Here is an 18,761-nt window from a genome sequence, read left to right as displayed (position 1 = left end):
AGAAAAAAGGGAACGTCAGGGGAGATGATGTACCTCTGGTTCACTTAGCTATTGTACCACAAAGATACTATAAACCTATTTCCTTAAGGAAGGTCATCGACAATGAGGAAGATCCCTGCTGGCCTCCAGGACCCCTTTGTTACCCCCTGCATGATGCATTCTTTTATCCAAAAAACAGAAGAAGGGAAATGTGGAAGATGCCATATTTCTAGCCAGGACAGGCTCTGAGCTAACTAACATGCCAGTGGAACTCTGTTTTTCTGTCCATGAGTTGTCCCCAAAGCACAGTGGGGAATATGTGCCAAGTGTGCCTACACGTACGTCTCCATCTGCATGCCACATTGCCGCACACCAAAATATTCGTCTGTGCCTAGCCCACCCCTCCAGACAATGCTGAACGGAGAGTCCCACAATTATTTGTTCATATGGTTTCAGCAAACCAAGACATTTATAAGCAGTATTCAGAAGAAAGTCATGGTGTCAGATTAGTATGTTTGAGTACCAAGGAAAAGAAAGGGTTCCAATAGGATTTTCAATGGTCCTGGAGAAATCCTACTGGCCTTTCTGTATGAAGAGAGAAAGTAGACTCTTTTTGTTTTAAATTGGGCTCTGAGAAACAAACTGAGGGTTCTAGAGGGGAGGGGTGTGGGGGCATGGGTTAGCCTGGTGATGGGTATTAAAGAGGGCACGTACTGAATGGAGTGCTGGGTGTTATATGCAAACAATGAATCATGGAACACTACATCAAAAACTAATGATGTAATGTATGGTGATTAACATAACATAATAAAAAAATTTAAGTACAACTTACATGCAGTAGAAAGCACATTTTTTAAATGTGTAGTTTGATTACTTTTTATAAAACTCTACATCTGCATGACAACCACTCAGATCAAGATATAGAATATTTTTGTCACACTGTGATGCTCCCTCATGACCCTATCAGTCAACCACCCCTCAAAAGTAACTATTAATCTGACGTCTATAATCAATTCTTGAACTTCACATAATTAGAATGAGTATGCTGTATATACATATTGTGTTTACTCTTGTTTTTGGCTTCTTTCAAGACTAAATCTGAGCATCAATGTTACAGGTAGCAGTTCATCCCTTTTTACTGCTGCATAATATTTCATTATATGAATACACTGCCATTTATTCATTCTACTGTAGTTGAACAGATGGATTGTTTACAGTTTGGGGTTAAGAATAAAACTTCTATAAATATTCTTGTATATGTCTTTTGGTGGATATAGACACGAATTTCTCCTGGCTATATATACACCTAGAAGTGAACTTCCTGGATTGTAGGGTAGGCTTATATGTAATCAGTTTCTCAAAGTTGTGCCATTCTACACTCCCACCGACAATACATGAGAGCCCAATTTCTTTGCATTCTCACCCTTAGTTCAAATTGTCAGTGCCTTTAATTTTAGCCATTCTACTGGATGTGAAATGACATTCTGTGTGTGTGTGTGTGTGTGTGTGTGTGTGTTTGTGTGTGTGTGTGTTTGAGAGAGAGATGGAGGGAGAGAGAGAGAAAATGGGGGAGGGGCAGCAGGAGATAGAGAATCCCAAGCAGGCTCTATGCCCTGTGCAGAGCCTGACACCAGGCTCGATCTCAGGACTCTTGAGATCATGACCTGAGCTGAACTCAAGAGTCGGAGGCTCAACCGACTGAGCCACCCAGGCACCCCTTCAGTGTGGTTTTCATGTGCATTGCCCTGAAGCCTGATGATGTTGAGCATGGATATATTTGTATGTGGGTATAGCAGTTACTTTGGAATCATTTCCAGATGAGAATTTTAAAAGACCATTGCAAGAAAATGACCATGAAATCAAATACTATCATCCATGTTTACCACCCTTCTGCTTTATCTCTCCTACACTGCCATCTTTCTATTTTGTTCACTAAATATTTGTCAGTGTCTGGATATTGTGCCAGAAATTTCAGTGGACAAGCCAGGACTTTCTCACCTCCCCACTCCCCTCCATAGTTCTTCTGGGAGCTGAAACAATAGGCAAAAATTAAGGCATTGATGTAATGGATAGGTTGTGGGGATTCTGGCCTATCCAAATCCCCCTTCTATGTGTTTGTGGGTCTCTAAAGTCGATTTTATACCATGTGACCCTGCGCTTTCTAATGGCTTCAACTGACTGGATAAGAGGGGACACCTGATCCTGAAGGAGGTCAATCATTGGTTGGCATGAACCTAATAGCTTTTCTATCCTGAGTATTTGCAATTTGAGGTGTTGACATGTTGGTCAGTTTATCAGGGGCCCAATGCACTGAGAAGCAGAGAAAGCTAGTCTACGGAGAGAAAGAGAAAGAGAGAGAGGGGAAGAAAGAGTGAAAGGGATACAACCGAGGTGTACAAAGGGGAAAAAAACCCCACATGGACCCAAAATAGAATGCTGCTAAGAGAGTAACCCCCATGGTCCCTGATTTCTGTTGGCATCCCTGTGGGCACAGAGGATTTCCTGCCTTGGGTTCTGTGAGATATCTTAACATCTATTCAAGTGAATTTCCCATTTTTGGTGAAGCTAGCTGGAATACATTTTTGTTAGTTGCCCACAGAAGTCCTAGAGTTCACATCCACCTCCGGAAAGGAGGCAAACCCCATGTGGCCTGTACCTCTTTGTTCAAGCACCCCCCTATCCATGCTAACCTTGCAAATGTTCGGATGTTTAATACCAGAGCCAGCAAGTCATGGGAAGCGAGCAAAACTGGAAATCTCTAAAAGTAAGAGACCATAAGATCTGCTAAATTTTAGCCTCAGTTACCTTTTTCCTTTTCTTACTTTCTTCTCTGATCCTGCCAGCTTTATTTTTTCCTTTCCCAACTGTCTTCTTTTAACCCTTGCTTCAGCCTCCTGCTTTGTGGAAACATGCTGTTTTCAACACAAGGAGAGTCATGAAACAAAAACATTTTGGTTTGGGGATGATGTTCTCTACACTGGGGCACAGTATTTTTGTTTGCTGAGGTATGGGACTTTGGGGTACACAAAAAACTATTGACTGAAGAAAAACAGTGGTTGGGATAAGGGCTCATAAGTTGTGGCAATCCAGGATAAACTGGGCCCTGTGTGAGTCTAGCCCCGATTTTGGAGCCACATGCATTCCAGTCTGGTAGAGATTTCACAGCCTTGCCAAGCACAAAAAGACAGGAGGAACAAATACCTTTGCTAAACAAAAGGAAGAATCTAGTCATTAAAAGAGCAGGAAATGAAAATAAATAGAACAATAACTTTGCATGTTAAGAAAGTGCCCTTTCAAACTATTTAACTAGTTTAATATCCAGCTGTGACTCAGATATTTAGAAGACGTCACCGCTCAGTATATGAATTTTTTATGCAACTGTCCCACTCAATGTTAAAAAATATCAGATATGAAATTGTTCTGAGAAACAATATGAAAGATGAATGAAGAGATGGCTTCCCAAAAGGTTTGTGATGTGCTCAAAGATAGAGGAGAATATTTTTTTTTAAATGGCAAGATGAAAATACAGGGTGATAAATGTAAACAGTGCAGTCTGGTTTTCTTACATGTATCATATTTGCTTCCATAATTCATTTTTTTAGAGAGGGGGACAGATGGAGAGGTAGGGAGATCTCACAACCCTGAGATCATGACCTGAGCCGAAATCATGACTTAGATGCTTAAACAACTGAGCCACCCAGGCACCCCCATAATTCATTTTTAAATTCCTGCATGGACATTCTGCTTTATGATTAGCATAATTCATTTATGCAAAGTGTTAAAGGAGGAGAGGAAAGAAAACACCTAGAGGGAAGAGCCTCAGAGTCTGAAGAAAGACTTGGAAAGTTCTAGCACCCAAAAAAAGAAGCCTTTTAAAGGTTGGACAAATGAGCTTCTACTAAACTGCATCACCTTTTTCAACACATAGTGCTGGGAAAACTGGACGGTTACATGCAAAAGAATGAAACTGGACCACTTTCTTGCACCATACACACACACACACAAAAACCCTCAAAATGGATTAAGGCCCTAAATGTGAGACATGAAATCACAAAAAATCCTAGAAGAGAGCAGTGGCAGTAATTTCTTTGACATTGGCCATAACATCGTCTTTCTATATATGTCTCCTGAGGCAAGGGAAACAAAAGCAAGAATAAACTATTGGGACTTCATCAAAATAAAAAGCTTCTGCACAGTAAAAGAAACAACTGACAAAACTAAAAGACAACCTACTGAATGGGAGAAGATATTTGCAAACAACATATCCAATAAAGGGTTAGTATCCAAAATATATAAAGAACTTATACAAATCAATACCCCCAAAACAACCTAATTAAAAAATAGGCAGAAGAAATGAACAGACATTTATCCAAAGAAGCCATCCAAATGGTCAACAGTCACATGAAAAGATGCTCAATAACACTCCTCATCAGGGAACTACAAATCAAACCTACAATGAGATATCACCTCATACATGTCAGAACAGCTAAAATCAACTCAAGAAACAGTAAGTATTGGCAAGGATGTGGAGAAACAGGAACTGTCGTGCACTGTTGGTGGGAATGCAAACTGGTGCAGTCACTGTGGAAAACAAAAACAGTATGGAGGTTCCTCAAAAAAATTAAAAATAGAACTGCCCTACACTACTGGGTATTTTCCCAAAGAATACAAAAACACTAATTTGAAGAGATACATGCACCCCTATGTTTATTGCAGCATTATTTACAGTAGCCAAATTATGGAAGCATCCCAAATATCTATCAACAGATGAAAGGATAAGGAAGATGGTACACACAGAGACACACACACACACACACACACACACACACACACACACACACACACACACAGGAATATTACTCAGCTATAAAAAAAGAATGAAATCTTGCCATTTGCAACAACACAGTTGGATCTAGGGAGTATAATGCTAAGTGAAATAAGCCAGTCGGAGACAAATACCATATGATTTCACTCATGTGTAGAATTTAAGAAACAAAACAAAGGAACAAATGAAAAGAGAGACAAAGCAAAAAGCAGACTCTTAACTATAGAGAACTGGTGGTCACCAGAGAGCAGATGGGTGGAGGGATGGGTGAAACAGTTGAAGGAGATTAAGAGTGTACTCGTCGTGATGGGCACTGAGTAATGTATAGAATTGTTGAATCTTTATATTGTACACCTGAAACTAATAGAATACTTTGTTAACTATATTGAAATTAAAATTAAATGTAAAAAAGAATTAGAACACTAAAATATACAAATAATAAAGTACATCTTTGTTTTCCATGACATTCAGTCATTGCAACCTAATCTCATAGTTTCTGCAGGGAAATTCGATCCCATCTTCCCAAGGATTATTTTCTTTAAAAATTACAAAAGTGAAATAAGAAAAATGCTTTTCTCACATATTCCCTTTAATCCTTAACTTACTTAGCTTTGTGTCCTTAAAGTGGCAAAGAGAATAACAGTTTCACACACTGTAGGGTGTGAAAACCCGGTGGTTAAAAAAGTTATATTAAGGGGAGGTTTTAGCTACAGGCTGGGCTCTTGCCTGATGCCAAACATGTGTGCCATTATCCCCAAACAGGACAGAGCCCAGATGCTGGGTTAGACTGGCTCTAAGCACAGGGGTCTCCACTGAGATTGCTCCAAAGATATGCCCAAGTGTGTGACTTAGGAGAACAAAGTTCAAGTTGTGTACTTGAGGCTTAAGCTTTGCATGAGTTCTTGTGATATTTTTCCAAGTAATTTCCAAACTCAGGTTTTTAATATTACTCCTCTTAAATAATGCAACTATGTACCCAGTGGGGAGCAGCCTACACAGGGCGATTTGAGAAACCTTACAAGGCTTCACCGGCAGACAAGAATATTGTTGTCCTGCATCTGGCACAACCCTTGCTTCCTCTCTCCCGAGAGTCCATGTCAGTCTCTTCACCAGGAAAGCTAGCAGAAGGCATCAGGTACAACTGATAAGAATTTACTGGACATCCCATGACTCAGCCATTCTTTAGATCTTTGTTTAAATGTCACTTTCTTAGAAAACATGTTCCCTGATACTCCAGACTAGCATATATATTATGTTGGTGATTGTATTGTTGAAATTATTTGATCATCATCTGTCTCCAACCTCCCACTCCCTAACTGTGAACTCCCAGGACAGTGTTTATTTTGATTTATGTATTCTCAATATCCAGCACATAACCTAATCCTTTCTAGGTATTTAATAAACACCTCTTGAGTGGGTGGGTCAATGAAGGAGTGAAACATGTACATACTATTTAATAAAATGCAACTCAAGAAATGTTTACTAAATACCTACTATATGGTAGGCATTGAGCTAGATTCTAGGAAATCTAACAAATGAGCCAGCCCTAGGCTGGTGTTGCCCAAGGTCTGTCCTCAGCTCTCTTCTCATCCTTACTCTCTGGGAGAGCTCATTCTTCTCAGTGGCTCTAATCACCATTCTCTGTTTGTAAGGATTATAAAAATCTTATCTCTGATCCCTAAAATGCCTCTCTCTAGAGTATAGCCACTTTAGTAGCCCAAAATGAGATAGGGAATGTAACGATTTGGGAAACTCAGTATCTGGAAATAATTCATGCACTCCAGCTATGCCCTGGGAGCCTTGGAACTTTCAAGACCATGCTTTAAGGGGAAATCTTCCAACTGCCTGAGGACCAGTTTATGGGACACCTTAAAACCTATAAAATTGGACAGCTAACTTGCCCAGCTTCTAGGGCTAATATGAATCTATGGTGGAGCTCTCACTATAGCCTGTCTCCGGGTTGTTCCTCCTCTGCAACAGTGCATCTCTTGAGACTTGATGCTCTAGGAAAACAATGAGCTCTCAGTCTTTTGAGGGGGTGGGTAGCAGAATGAAGAGATATTTAAGAAAGATTAACGTGGCAGTGGTGTGCAGAATGGGTAGAAGGGGCAGAATGGCGGTCGGGAGGGTGAGTGGAAAACCACGGTGTGGGTGGTGATGAGAGCCTGGTTCAGAGATGAAGTAGAAATACAGAAGTGTCAGGGTTTGATGCGAAGTAAAATCAGAGATTAAAGGAGAGGACTGATTTCAAAATGTCTTTACAGTCTTAAACCTTGGCAGTTAGAAGCAGAGACCCAGGAATGAGAGGTTTGGAGGGAGCTGATGACTTTGATTTTGGACATTGGGAAGTGAGGGTGTGAGACCTGAATATATCTGAACCTCTTCTCTGCCTGAGAAGGCTGGTAAGAACCCCAACTAGGGGCACCTGGGTGGCTCAGTCAGTTTAAGTGTCTGCCTTCGGCTCAGGTCATGATTCTAGGGTCCTGGGATCGAGCCCCGCGTCAGGCTCCTTGCTCAGCTGGGAGCCTATTTCTCCCTCTGCCAGCCACTCCCCCCTGCTTGTGTGCATGCTCTCTGACAAATAAATAACATCTTAAAAAAATAAAAATAAAAAAATAAAAGATATGGAAAGAACCTGACTTTTTCTTTGATGTACTGCTCAGTGGTCTTCAAAGAAATAGAACAAAAAGGATGGATGGCTAAATAGATAAGAGGATAGATTTGTTCTAAGCAATTGACTCACACATCCATGGGGTCTGACAAGTCCAAGGCTAAATGCTCACAGGCTTTCTATGTTGCAGTCTTGAAGTAGAATTTCTTCAGTAAACCTCGGTCTTCCCCCTTAAGGCTTCCAACTCATTAAATGAGGCCCACCCACCTTATGGGGGATAATCAGCTTTACTTAATGTCTGATTTTAAATGTTAGTCTCATCCAAAACAAACAAACAAACCAAAAAAAAAAAAAAAAAAAAACCTTCCAGTAACATCTAGACTAGTGTTTGACTAAACAACTAGGCACCATAGTCTCACCAAGTTGATATCTAATTATAATGCTGGGTAAGAGCATTCTCACTAACAATCCCTTCAGAAGCTGTGACTTCCCTTCCTGAGTCAAGAATGATACATTGCCCTTTCCAGTGTGCAGAGAAAAACAACGAAAAACAGCCCTAGGCAATGTCTAGCCAGCAGAGAGTCACAAAAGGAGAGAGTGGAGGATCTCAAGGAAGATCATTTCTATGGGCCAATTCTGGAAGTGACATACGTCACTTCCTTCTACATCCCACCAGCCATACCTAACTGCAATGGAGCCTGGGAATTAGTTCAGCCGTTCTCCAGAAAAAATGGGAAATAAGTTTATGACCAGTGTCTGCCACAGAGAGAGTCAAGGTTTTGAGCTTCAGAGACTAATTGGATGGTGGTTCTGTTAACCAGGATGAGGTCCACTCTGAGAAGCAGATGTGAGAAGGACACCGCGCTCTGTTTTCAGCAGAGGTTGGAATGCCTGCGAACACCCAGACAAAGGCCACCTGAGCGAAGGTCTGGAGTTTGGGAACGATATTGGCATTGGAGAGAAAGATTTGAAAAGTCGCTGGCCTCTGGGTATTAGAAAAAATAGAGGGAAAGATGAAGAATGAGGCTGAATCTTTAAACACACGTGGGGGGAAAAAAGAGCTGGTGAATGAGTTTTTAAGTTGAGAAGACAGCAAGGAACGTAGGCTCCCAAACACTGAGGAGAGAGTTTCAAAAAAGGGAGTGATCCGTAGTGTCAAATGTTATAGAAACATGAAGAGATTTCAAAAAATGTGACTTGTACTTAGTGATTATTTTGTCTTTCACATTCAAAAATCCTCTCTCAGATTGTTCTCTTTTAGAAAAGGGGATCAACTAGTTACTGGAAGATACAAATATCTGGGTTCAAGGTGGGAGACGGGGAGAGAATTCATTTCTACTTGAAGCTCTCTGGATGGTCTCCTGGGGTGGCACAGGGGCTCCTACACAGATCCCCCTGAAGTACAAACGAAGCACCACTGAGTTCCACAGGGGGCACTCCCTGCCCAGGGTATTATAATGAAAATACTGTTTGTAGTTTTTCGGCTTCTAAAACCAACCTAAGATCATGGAATCATGGAATATTGATCATGGTGACATAAGATGTAATGATATCAGTCTTGGCAAGAAAAAAATTGATGGAGGTCCACTGTGGAAGAGGGGACATGCAAAAGCACCTATCACTGTCTTTCAAAACAGGGATTTTGGGGGCATGATCTATGTTGACAGAGAGGGGCACAGGGGGACTGGCAGTTTGAAGGTACAGATGTCACCAGTGGTGCTTGAGATGTGCCAGGAGGGAGAGCGTGTGCACAAGGGCAGCAAGGGGAAGTTAATTTCCTGTTGTGATGGATGAGAATTCGCAGTTGATACTTCAAGCTGATAGACCAAAAAATATATATATATATATAAGTAACTGTCAGAAGAATTTTTTTTAAAGATTTGAGAGAGCTTGCACCAGTGAGCGAGCGGGGGGGGAGGGGCAAAAGGAGAGAGAGAAGATCTCAAGCAGACTCCCTGCTGAGCTGGGTGCTCTCCCAGGGCTCAATCCCAGGACCGTGAGATATGACCTGAACCAAACCCAAGAGTCGGATGCTCAACTGACTGAGCCACCCAGGGGCCCCTGTTAGAAGAATTTAAAACAGAAGTTCTTAAAAGTCGTTCCCTCTGAGGTGTGGGACCAGGAGAAAAAAGTATTGAGGGTGGCTGCTTCTAGGTCTGTGTTGATTTTTTTAAACCATGTACAAAATTGGTTAAATGCTTTCATATATAAAAATATATATGCTGATATGGGAAGAACTCCAAATAATATTGTTACATTTAAAAAATACATCTCAGAGCAATATATTCAACATGATACCATTTATATAAAAAGGAACATAACAAAATACTTCCTTAGGTTCTGTGGATACATATGTCTGTATGCAAATGTACCGAAAAAAGTCTAGGAGGATCTACAAGCTGATAGCAATGTTTTCCTCCTGTGGGAGGACTGGAGTGTGTCTAGAGGAACAGGTGGTCACAGGCCAGGTCTCCAGGCCAACACTGCCCAGCCCAGTGTGTGCAAAGTCATTGTGAATTTGTTCAACACTGTGGTCCTGGTCAAGGGATGCTTGACATTATCGGTAATGTTTAGTTTTGTTTTTTTAACAACAAAAGCATATTACTTTTGCAATAAAATTAAACCAAAAAAATGATGGCTGATAGTTAATGGCTGACAATCATTCAGTGTGGTGTTCTCTCTCCCATGAGCATTTTATTTTTATTAGAGGACAAAACCTTAACTCCAAAGAAGGCATCTCTAATGAAGCTGCTCAGAGATCAAGGCAGATTAAAGGGGAAATCATGCAGATCAAGAGGGTTCCCGGGGTGCTTGAAACCGTCCCACTAGTCAATTTTGCAGTGCTCATGTGGTCGATAAACTTTCCTCATTTCTGATGCTTTTCATAAATTAATCCGGACAATTCCTCCAAAGCAGGAGCACTAGGCTAGCTCCACGAATACCAGATTGCTTCACCACTCAAAATAAAGTAAAACAAATAAAATGGCAAATCATATACCAGTTCCCTGCAAATATCCAATTCTGCTCTCTGGTTATCTGGTTCTGTGGGTCATCTTCCTAAGAAGTTCGCTGGGCAGCCTCTCTTGAAGTAAAGCCTGTTGTTTGGGTAGGAGATGGGGGAGGTGTGGGTTGGGGAATAGCTGCTGGGAAGAGGAAAGAGAAAAATGTAATCAGTAATTATATTCTGGGTCAGCTCTTTCCATGGAAGCCATAGTCAAGTCAAACGTTTCCAGTTTTTACCATGAGGTATCCTAAATCTCTGGAGAGGATATAGGTCTCTTAGATTTACAAAACATTAAAGAAACAAGTTTGTGAGTTTGGGTTCTAATTCTTAAAATCCCCATTTCTCATCATTAGCCACAGTCCAGATTTGCCATGACCTAGATTCAAAAGAAATGTGTTCTGGCAATTCTACAAAAAGTATACTACATATTTTGCTGCATTATAAATTAAGGTAGATCCCCACAACACGGCTTTAAAGAGATGGAACCTTAGGGCATATCCACACAAAATGGAGTCATATGGGGGTACTATTTAACATGAACAGCCTTCATTTTACAAAAGGTTTGACGGGATCACAGAATATTAGGGCTAGAAGGTATTTCAAGTCTTTTTACAACTAAGGAAATTGAAGCTCACAATGAGGAACTTGTTCAAGATTACCTAGTCCCAGAGACACTGAGAGAATTGACGGTGTGAGGACGAAAAATTTCCTTCTACGTTCTTGGGTTTTAGAATGGGGCATAAGGATTAAACCAACATCAGACAGATTAACAGGAGAAAAGCATACAATTCTATTTAATATTTTTTATGCGTACATGGGAATCTTCAGAAGGAAAATAAAGACCCAAAGAAGCTGTTAGGCCAAAAAGCTTACCTATCTTCTTGCACAAAGAACTATAAATTTGGGGAAGGTGATAAGACAAAGGAGCTTGGTCTGGGAAGGCAGTAAAACGTGAGACAGTGACTAGGAAACATAGGAGGGAAAACTAATGGAAGATCCAAGTTATTTTCGTAGGTTTGTTTGTATGGGTCCTTTTAGGCATCGCCCCCCAGTCTCTAGTGATAACAACATTCTTCTCTGCCTGCTAAAGGGAAGGCATCTTTCTCATGGGAAATTTTACGACCTGCTTTGAGGTAGAAAGGGGGAAGTCAGAAAGCCCTTCCAGCATCTGCTTCTCTGGTGCCTTCAAGTGCAAAAATAATCACCATGACAAAGGCGCATATTTGGAGGCGGCATGTTCTGAACCACCCCTTCAATGGCAAATCCTCGCTGATCTCTACTCAGTCAACATACGCACATGGAGCGTTTACTATGTACTCAATATGGCTAGACTCTCAATCAGTGCAAGCCTAAGTGCTCATGCAGGCATTATAAATTCACCACTGCACTCTCTTCTGTCTTAGAACACGGTTCAACACAGTGTTCCAGGCAGTCATTAGAAATGAATCCTATTTGTGATCCCCAGACGTAGGTGTTTCTTTTAAATACTTCTCTTATTTAAAATGCAGTAAAAATTGTTGGACTGGCACCTGCAATGTTCCAAGGAAAGTACCTTCCCTCTAACCCACGGCACAGATGTAGCACTTATGGTGCTCATATCTACAGATTCATGATTCGACTGCCAAGAGTGGGCAGGATGGCACCTCTTTATATAACCACCCGTGCAGCCCTAGCTGTTTGTGTTCTTCTCTGCAGCTCAGTTGGCCAGGGGGAAGGGGTGCCTAAACCCTGGGTCAAAATGGTCTCTCTGAATCCTGACAACAATAGCTCAGCTCGGTCCATTAACATGGTTGTTTGGGTCAGTACAAGGTTCCCTGCTCCGCTTACAGAATCAGGAATCAGGTGAACAGAAAATCAGTGTGGGCAATCAAGCATTAAAGCAGCTTACAGCTCAGGCAGAGAGAAGTGGCTGAGGAGGAGGCAGGGTAGGAGTGTCCAGAATTAATGACCTCTTTTATGATGAACTTGATACCAAATGTGGCACTATCCCAATAGTCTGTTTTGTTACCTTGGCTATGGGAATATCCCTGAGGCCTCTTTCAAGCATTGTCTGACCATTTATGATAGGTCAGTCACTCTTCTTGGCTCTAGCCAAAGATAAGAAAGCCCATGCCCTTGGGAAAACTGTAGTCTGAAAATTGGATATAAATAAATGCACGCACAAGAGTTGTGGACTAGAAAAGAAGTAACCCTGAAATTAGAGGGCTCTCAACCAAAGAAACCACACTGGAGATCAGGATAGGCTATATAATTTGCAGAGCCCATCACAAGATGAAAATGCTGAGCTCCTTATTTAAAAGTTATTACAAGTGAAATAACTCAAAGAAAAAGATCACATGATTTCACTTATAAGTGGAATCTAAAAAACAAAAGAAAACCCAGACTTAGAAAAGAGTGGTGGTTGCCAGAGTAGAGAGGGTTGGGTCGGGGCGATGACGAAAGGATTAAAGGAGATCAAGAGGTACAAACTTCAACGTTGGGAATACAGTCAATAATACTGTATTAATTTTGTATGGGCACAGATAGTAGTTAGACTTATTGTGATCAGTTTGCAATGTATGCTAATGTTGAATCACTGTACTGTATACATGAAACTAATATAACACTGTTAATTGTACTTCAATTAAAAAAAGTTAAGAATTTCAAGACAGCAGGCATAGAGCATCAAACCAAGCATGGGACCCTTCTAGGTGCAGGATCCTGTGTAACTATACAAGTTGCATGCTTATGAAATTGGTCCTGTTGGAGATTCTGGTCTCCAGAAAGAAAAGGACTAGTCCTGAAAATACCCAGCTTGATATTTATGAAAAAAGGTGGTCACATCATTCAGAATAAACCCCTGTGCTTTCCCGCACCAAGGATAACTGGAAATGGAGCATCGTGGTGACTTGGCATGGGGACACTGCAGGGATTCTGTGGATCTCAATCCTCTTTCTATAGCCCCTGAACTTGGTCAGCATGGTCCTCATCTATAGCTCTCCGTAGAGTAACTCAGGATTCACAAACAAGTGGTTCTAAGACACCTAATTTTATGTCTGGCTTTGGAGACTTAGCTAGCTGAGCAAGGTCTCCAGCAATAGCGGAGTGCAGCCAGACAGCCTGGGTCCCAACAGGGGCACCCACTTGCAGGGGAAGATATGGGTATTTAAAAGGCAGTAAATTATCTTCCTCACACCTGGTATAGACTGTATAAATAAACAGTACCAGCTAATTTTTGAAAATGCATACCTTGATCCACTGGGAGACCGAGAGCAGCAAATGTTCTTGAATATGCTTACAGCTCTAATAAGAGTACTTAAAGAAGTAATTAGCTTTGTATGCAGGAAGGAACAAATGATGAACATATACACAATTAACATATATATATATTTATCAGCGCTTGGAGTTTGAAAGAAAATACTTATTTGCTGGTTTATAGGGAGAAACTCAATGCTCCCCACCCTCTTACCCCACCCCAGTGAGGGGCATGTTTGATGTAAATGAAAATCAAGGACATAACTGGGCCTTGGTGGACAGGGGTGAAACTTCGGATATGATTGACAAAGAGGTTAAAAGCTCTGCCGTGTCAACGGCTAGTCTCTTGGGTTTCTAGCTATTTTACTTGTTACCTCTCTTGGATCCTTTTTTTTTGGTCTTTGCATCTGGTGTGATAAGAGACTTGGAGCAATCATTGCTTGGGAAGGTCACCTACTCTGGTGAAGACCAAAGGGTGGGTGGTGAAGGCCAGCTCTGCTCCAGTTCCTCCGGAGAAATGCTCTTTCCTTTGGGTTTGCCCTTCCTGCTTGCCTTTCTCGTGGACTTAATATCTCAAGGTCAGGATTCAGGGAGTAGGCCTAGCAGAGAAGAACAAAGCCTGCTTTAGTTCCAGGTCTTTGCCAGAAGTACAAAAGGAGGGCCTTGACCCGAGTGTGGTTGAGCCCAGCTAATAGGGCTAAGGGGTGTGAGGTCTTCTAGTCCCAAACCAGACATTTGCACAGAAGGCCTCTTCCATCTAGTTCTCTCATGATTCACAGATTTAGCTCTCATGTGGAGCTAAATCCAAGATTCCAGCACTTTGTGACTTAATCTTAATTCAGTGAAGTCCAATGAGCACTTACGAGCCTAATGTGGGCAAGACACACTCTAAGCATAAACAAATTTGTATCATAGCTGGTAAAGGAATGGGTTAATTTTGACTGGTTTATGACAATTATTAATAAGTTAGCATTGCATATGATGTGCTGTTTTGTATGAAGTTGATCTCAGTCCTTTAAAAAAACAAAAACAAAAAACATTTTGGAATTTGGCCAAGACCAGCAGAGGCAAACAGTATGCACCAAGACGAGCCAGCTAAATTGAAGGGGGAGACAACAGGCATTTGAATAAACTGCTGAACAAGGTTCCATTTCTGGCCTTTGCATCCCCCTCTAAAGACCCTGCCTCCCTTTTTCCAGTGATCTCAGTGTTGGCCCATGGTATGCACCCAGCCTGCTAACCCTGGGGGTCACAGATCTGTTAAGCATTCTTCTTCCTCTTCGATTTGGTCTTTTCCCAGGGCCTGACCTCTAATATTAACATCAGACACTTTGAAAGTCTTGTTCTATTGCCAACTATTACAATGGTCCCCTACCCTTTTAACCTTTCTACTCACTACCTCCTCTCCCTCCTGGCTTCAGCTGAAAGTTAGATTTCCCCCGGAGAGCTCTGTATCCTCCGAAGCCTTCTCAAGTGGAGACAGCTCATCTTGGAGCACATGCTCTCTCTGATGGCCAAGGGTAGTTTCTTTGGGCTCTAGGCTTCTGCCCCCACCCCCCCACCCCCCACCCCGCCCCAGAGTACTGCTCTTTCACATTCTTTCAAAATTCCTTCCTTTAGGGAGAAAAAAAAATGCTTATCAACCAACTTCCCAGCTCTAATACATTCCCATTGCTGTTGGAACAAATTACCACAACCTAAGTGGCATAGAACAACACAAAAGAATTCTCTTCCAGCTCTGGACGTCAGAAGTTCAAAATGGGTTTCCCAGGGCTGGAGTTAAGGGGTGGGCAGGTCTGTATTCCTTCTTGAGGCTCTAGGGGAAGAGTGTTTCCTTGCCTTGTCCAACTTCTATCAGCCGTGGGCAGCTCTTGGACCTTGACGCCTTCTTCAAAGCCCGCGATACTGTTGTCACTAGGACCTCGGCTTCCAGGTCCCACATCTCTTTAGCTTCTTCTTTTGCCTCCTTTTTCCCTTTTAAGGGCCTCTGTGATTACCTTGATCCTACCTGGATAATCTAGGATAATCTCTCCATTTAAGAATCCTTTTTGTTATGTAAGGTAACCTAATCATTGGTTTTGGGGATGGGGTCATGGACATTTTTCTGTCTCTCTCCATCCCTATTGATTTCCTGTCCCGAAAGCCCTGTCATTCCGCCTTACATTTAGGGTTCTGTGGTGCTGAGATCAGTCTTCAACCCTTCCCTTGTCCTCAGTGAGGTTTAGCTTCGATCTCTTGATTCTTTGATCTCTTCTGTGCCATTCACCTCACCCCTCTTGTCTCTTTTGGCAACCCTCACCCTTGTCATCACTCATATTTGTGCCTTTTCAAGCTCTCCTTCAGAATCCTGCTTAGACCCTGGTCTCCTCTTCTCCCCATGTTCTTCCCACTAAGCGGGCTCTTTGAGCTAAGACCTGCAGTCCCCAAATTCCAATCTATAAACAGCCTGTTCTCTGGTTAATCCCTTAAGTGACATGTTTATCAGCAACTCCCTTTCCTTTGCCACTTTGGCCTCCTTTCTCTCCTTAGACTCAGGCCCAGAAAGAATCAGACTCTGGGGCCTTCAGAGTCACATGGGAGAGATTCCTAGCCCTGCACTGCCCAGTAACTCGCCCCCCCCCCCCCCCCCCCCCCGCCAACCACCTCAAGCTTGCTTCACGGAAGTGGCTCCGTGGTGCTTTCCCCTGCCTCTGGTGAGCCCCCTCTTGCAGGCTGCATGTTGAAAATTTCAAACAGATTTCTCTTCAAATCTCCCACACAACCTGCATGACCCTTACTCTTGGCATAGGATGTTTTCTGAGGATCCGAGAAATTAGAGGCCCCGTGAGCCAGAGACTCCTGCATTTGTTGATCAACATAAAATACATCTCTTCTTGCCTCCTGTTAGCTTAGAGGGAGAGAGATACTTCTTCCTCTCGAAGGCCAAGCCCCTCTCCCGCGTGCTAACCCCCCTCTCCAACAATATCCTCCTCTCCAACAATATCTTCCTCTTAGGCATCCTTTATCTCATTCTTTCCATTCTTCATGAATATGTTCAAGTTTTTCTAGTCTAAACGTAATCCCTTCATACTCACCTACCCTCAAAGCTATTCATCAAATCTCTCTTCTCCTGCAAAGATGGTATGGGGACAAACTGTGGGACATCAACAAACCTGAAAAAACAAAACAAAACAAAACACACCTTACTCCTGCAGTAGGAAATGAGGAAAAAGAACTTTCAGTGGTGAACTTAGCCACCCCTAGAATGATCCGGAAGTAGGAGGATACAGGTTCAGGGCCTAAACCTTATACAAGATGGTAGTGGTGGGGCTCTCTTTGTGAAAACACAAAATTAGGTCCTCATATACAAGACTTTGGAAGAGACAGGTCAAAGCAATGGGTCCTGAAGGCTAACACTTACGAGCCTCAGTGAGTCTGCCTCTGCCCAGGTGATGGTGTGGGGACATTCCAGTAATTGAGAATGTTGCTGAGAAAGCGTACCTCTAGTGATTATATTGTGTTCTTTGAGAAAAGTGCTTCCTAGAAGGTAGTAAACATATCGTTGCTACTATTTAAGAAGATTCGGGGGGGACAAATGATAACAAAAAAGTTTTTTAAAGCTTTGTCTTTAGCTTTACCATTGACTTCTCTTTGTGGCAAAGGGTACTGGATTTCCATTTATGCTCATAACAAAATTCTCTTTAAAATAGCTTTACTGTTAATGTTGATGTTAATTATTCTAAATTAAGCTAATAATAGTATAGACCAGTGGGATATGGATATGGCAAATATTAGGGGGCTGGTATGAGAATGATCATACTTGGGATCATTCCAAAAGGAATGGCATGGCTTGTAAAGAAAAATCCAGAGAAATAAAATTTGTCAGAGTGACTCCATTGCTGCCCAACGGAGAAGGTGCCATGGCCCATAAACATGAGCACCTGAACTATATGGCAAGTATACACCATGGTAGAAATGGATACGCAATGTATCACAGATTGATGACACAGTCATTATCACAGGTGAATCCTGTTGCTGAGTTATGCTTCCTGGCAACATTTTGATCATAATTAGGCTTTGCCTACAAGCTATAATTCTCTCATTAGCAAACTATGAACATCTGGCTTGCTTGGTGGTTTATTACTCAGTACCAATTAATCAATCAACATTCTGGTTTTTAAATATAAATCCCCATAGGCTCGGGTCCCTGTGCTGGCAAACTCCATTCCTCAGCTTGCCAGGCTGAGGTCTAGAGGGAAGTTTGCCAAGGCAGTATCACCTGTAGGCAGTATACGGTCTAGGTGGCCAGCCTTCTCCTCCCTCAGACCTATGGACTCCATCTGATCTGCTGTGTGGCTTGTACAACAAACCCCTGCCCCATTTGCTCCTCAGCATTTACAGTCAGCCTCTGCCCCTGTTCTTCACTAAGACTGCCCCCAGGAAGTAGATCCATGGTCGTCTTATCCAATTTGGGCTTAAATTTAGAGCTCATCTCCACTGACCCCCCTTTGGATACTTTTCAGCATTTGATGCTGCTCTCCATCTGTCAAACTTTTAAAGTATTTAAAAATATAGTTTTTAAGTATTTCCCACCCAGACCCCACTTTTCCTTGCCCCTTAAACATAGACATCTCCATGACCACGGGCAGAGAGCAGGGTACTAGGTCAGACCACTTGGGTTCAAAATCCACATATCAACTATGTGAATTTGGGCAGATCACTGACTCTAAATCTCGGATTATTCATCTGAAAACACAGCCGTAGTATCTGCTAAGTAAATTCACTGCCAGGATTCAAGGAGGTAATCCACATAAAGTGTAGAGCTTGGCAGATGATGAAGACTCAGTAAGTGATAGCTGTCTTTTTCCCAAGCACACCCATGGTTTCAGTTACTGTATGAAATAATCAAATGAATTTTTCTAGCCTAGAGCTCTCCCCTAAGCACCAAATCAATATTTTAACTGCCAGCTGACATCTACAGGCCCCTCAAACTGAGCAGGTCTAAAACGGAACTCATTAACACCATCCCAACTGCCGGGCCCCATCCCCATTAAACACTTTCACCTATTATCTTATGATCGTATCTTGATACACCCAGTCATCCAAGCCAGAAAATTAGGAATAATTGT

At 42.1% G+C, this 18,761-nt stretch overlaps 1 long non-coding RNA gene across 5 annotated transcripts in view; it reads right to left on the bottom strand.

Moving 5' to 3' along the window:
• LOC113921301 overlaps nucleotides 1–18,761 on the bottom strand; it is a 100,935-nt gene that overhangs the window by 21,812 nt on the left and 60,362 nt on the right. The window contains exons 2-3 of one of the 5 annotated variants that reach the window (XR_003519627.1): nucleotides 16,728–16,805; nucleotides 14,111–14,252 (exon numbers count right to left, since the gene is read on the bottom strand). This is a non-coding gene — a long non-coding RNA (uncharacterized LOC113921301). The remainder of the gene's footprint in view (nucleotides 1–14,110; nucleotides 14,253–16,727; nucleotides 16,806–18,761) is intronic. The other 4 variants (XR_003519628.1, XR_003519630.1, XR_003519632.1 and 1 more) reach the window with 4 other exon arrangements.

This window comes from Zalophus californianus, chromosome 9, assembly GCF_009762305.2.
Source record: "Zalophus californianus isolate mZalCal1 chromosome 9, mZalCal1.pri.v2, whole genome shotgun sequence".
Taxonomy (NCBI): domain Eukaryota; kingdom Metazoa; phylum Chordata; class Mammalia; order Carnivora; family Otariidae; genus Zalophus; species Zalophus californianus.
Note: the sequence above shows the minus strand (reverse complement) of the source record. Positions and strands in the feature narration are given on the sequence as shown.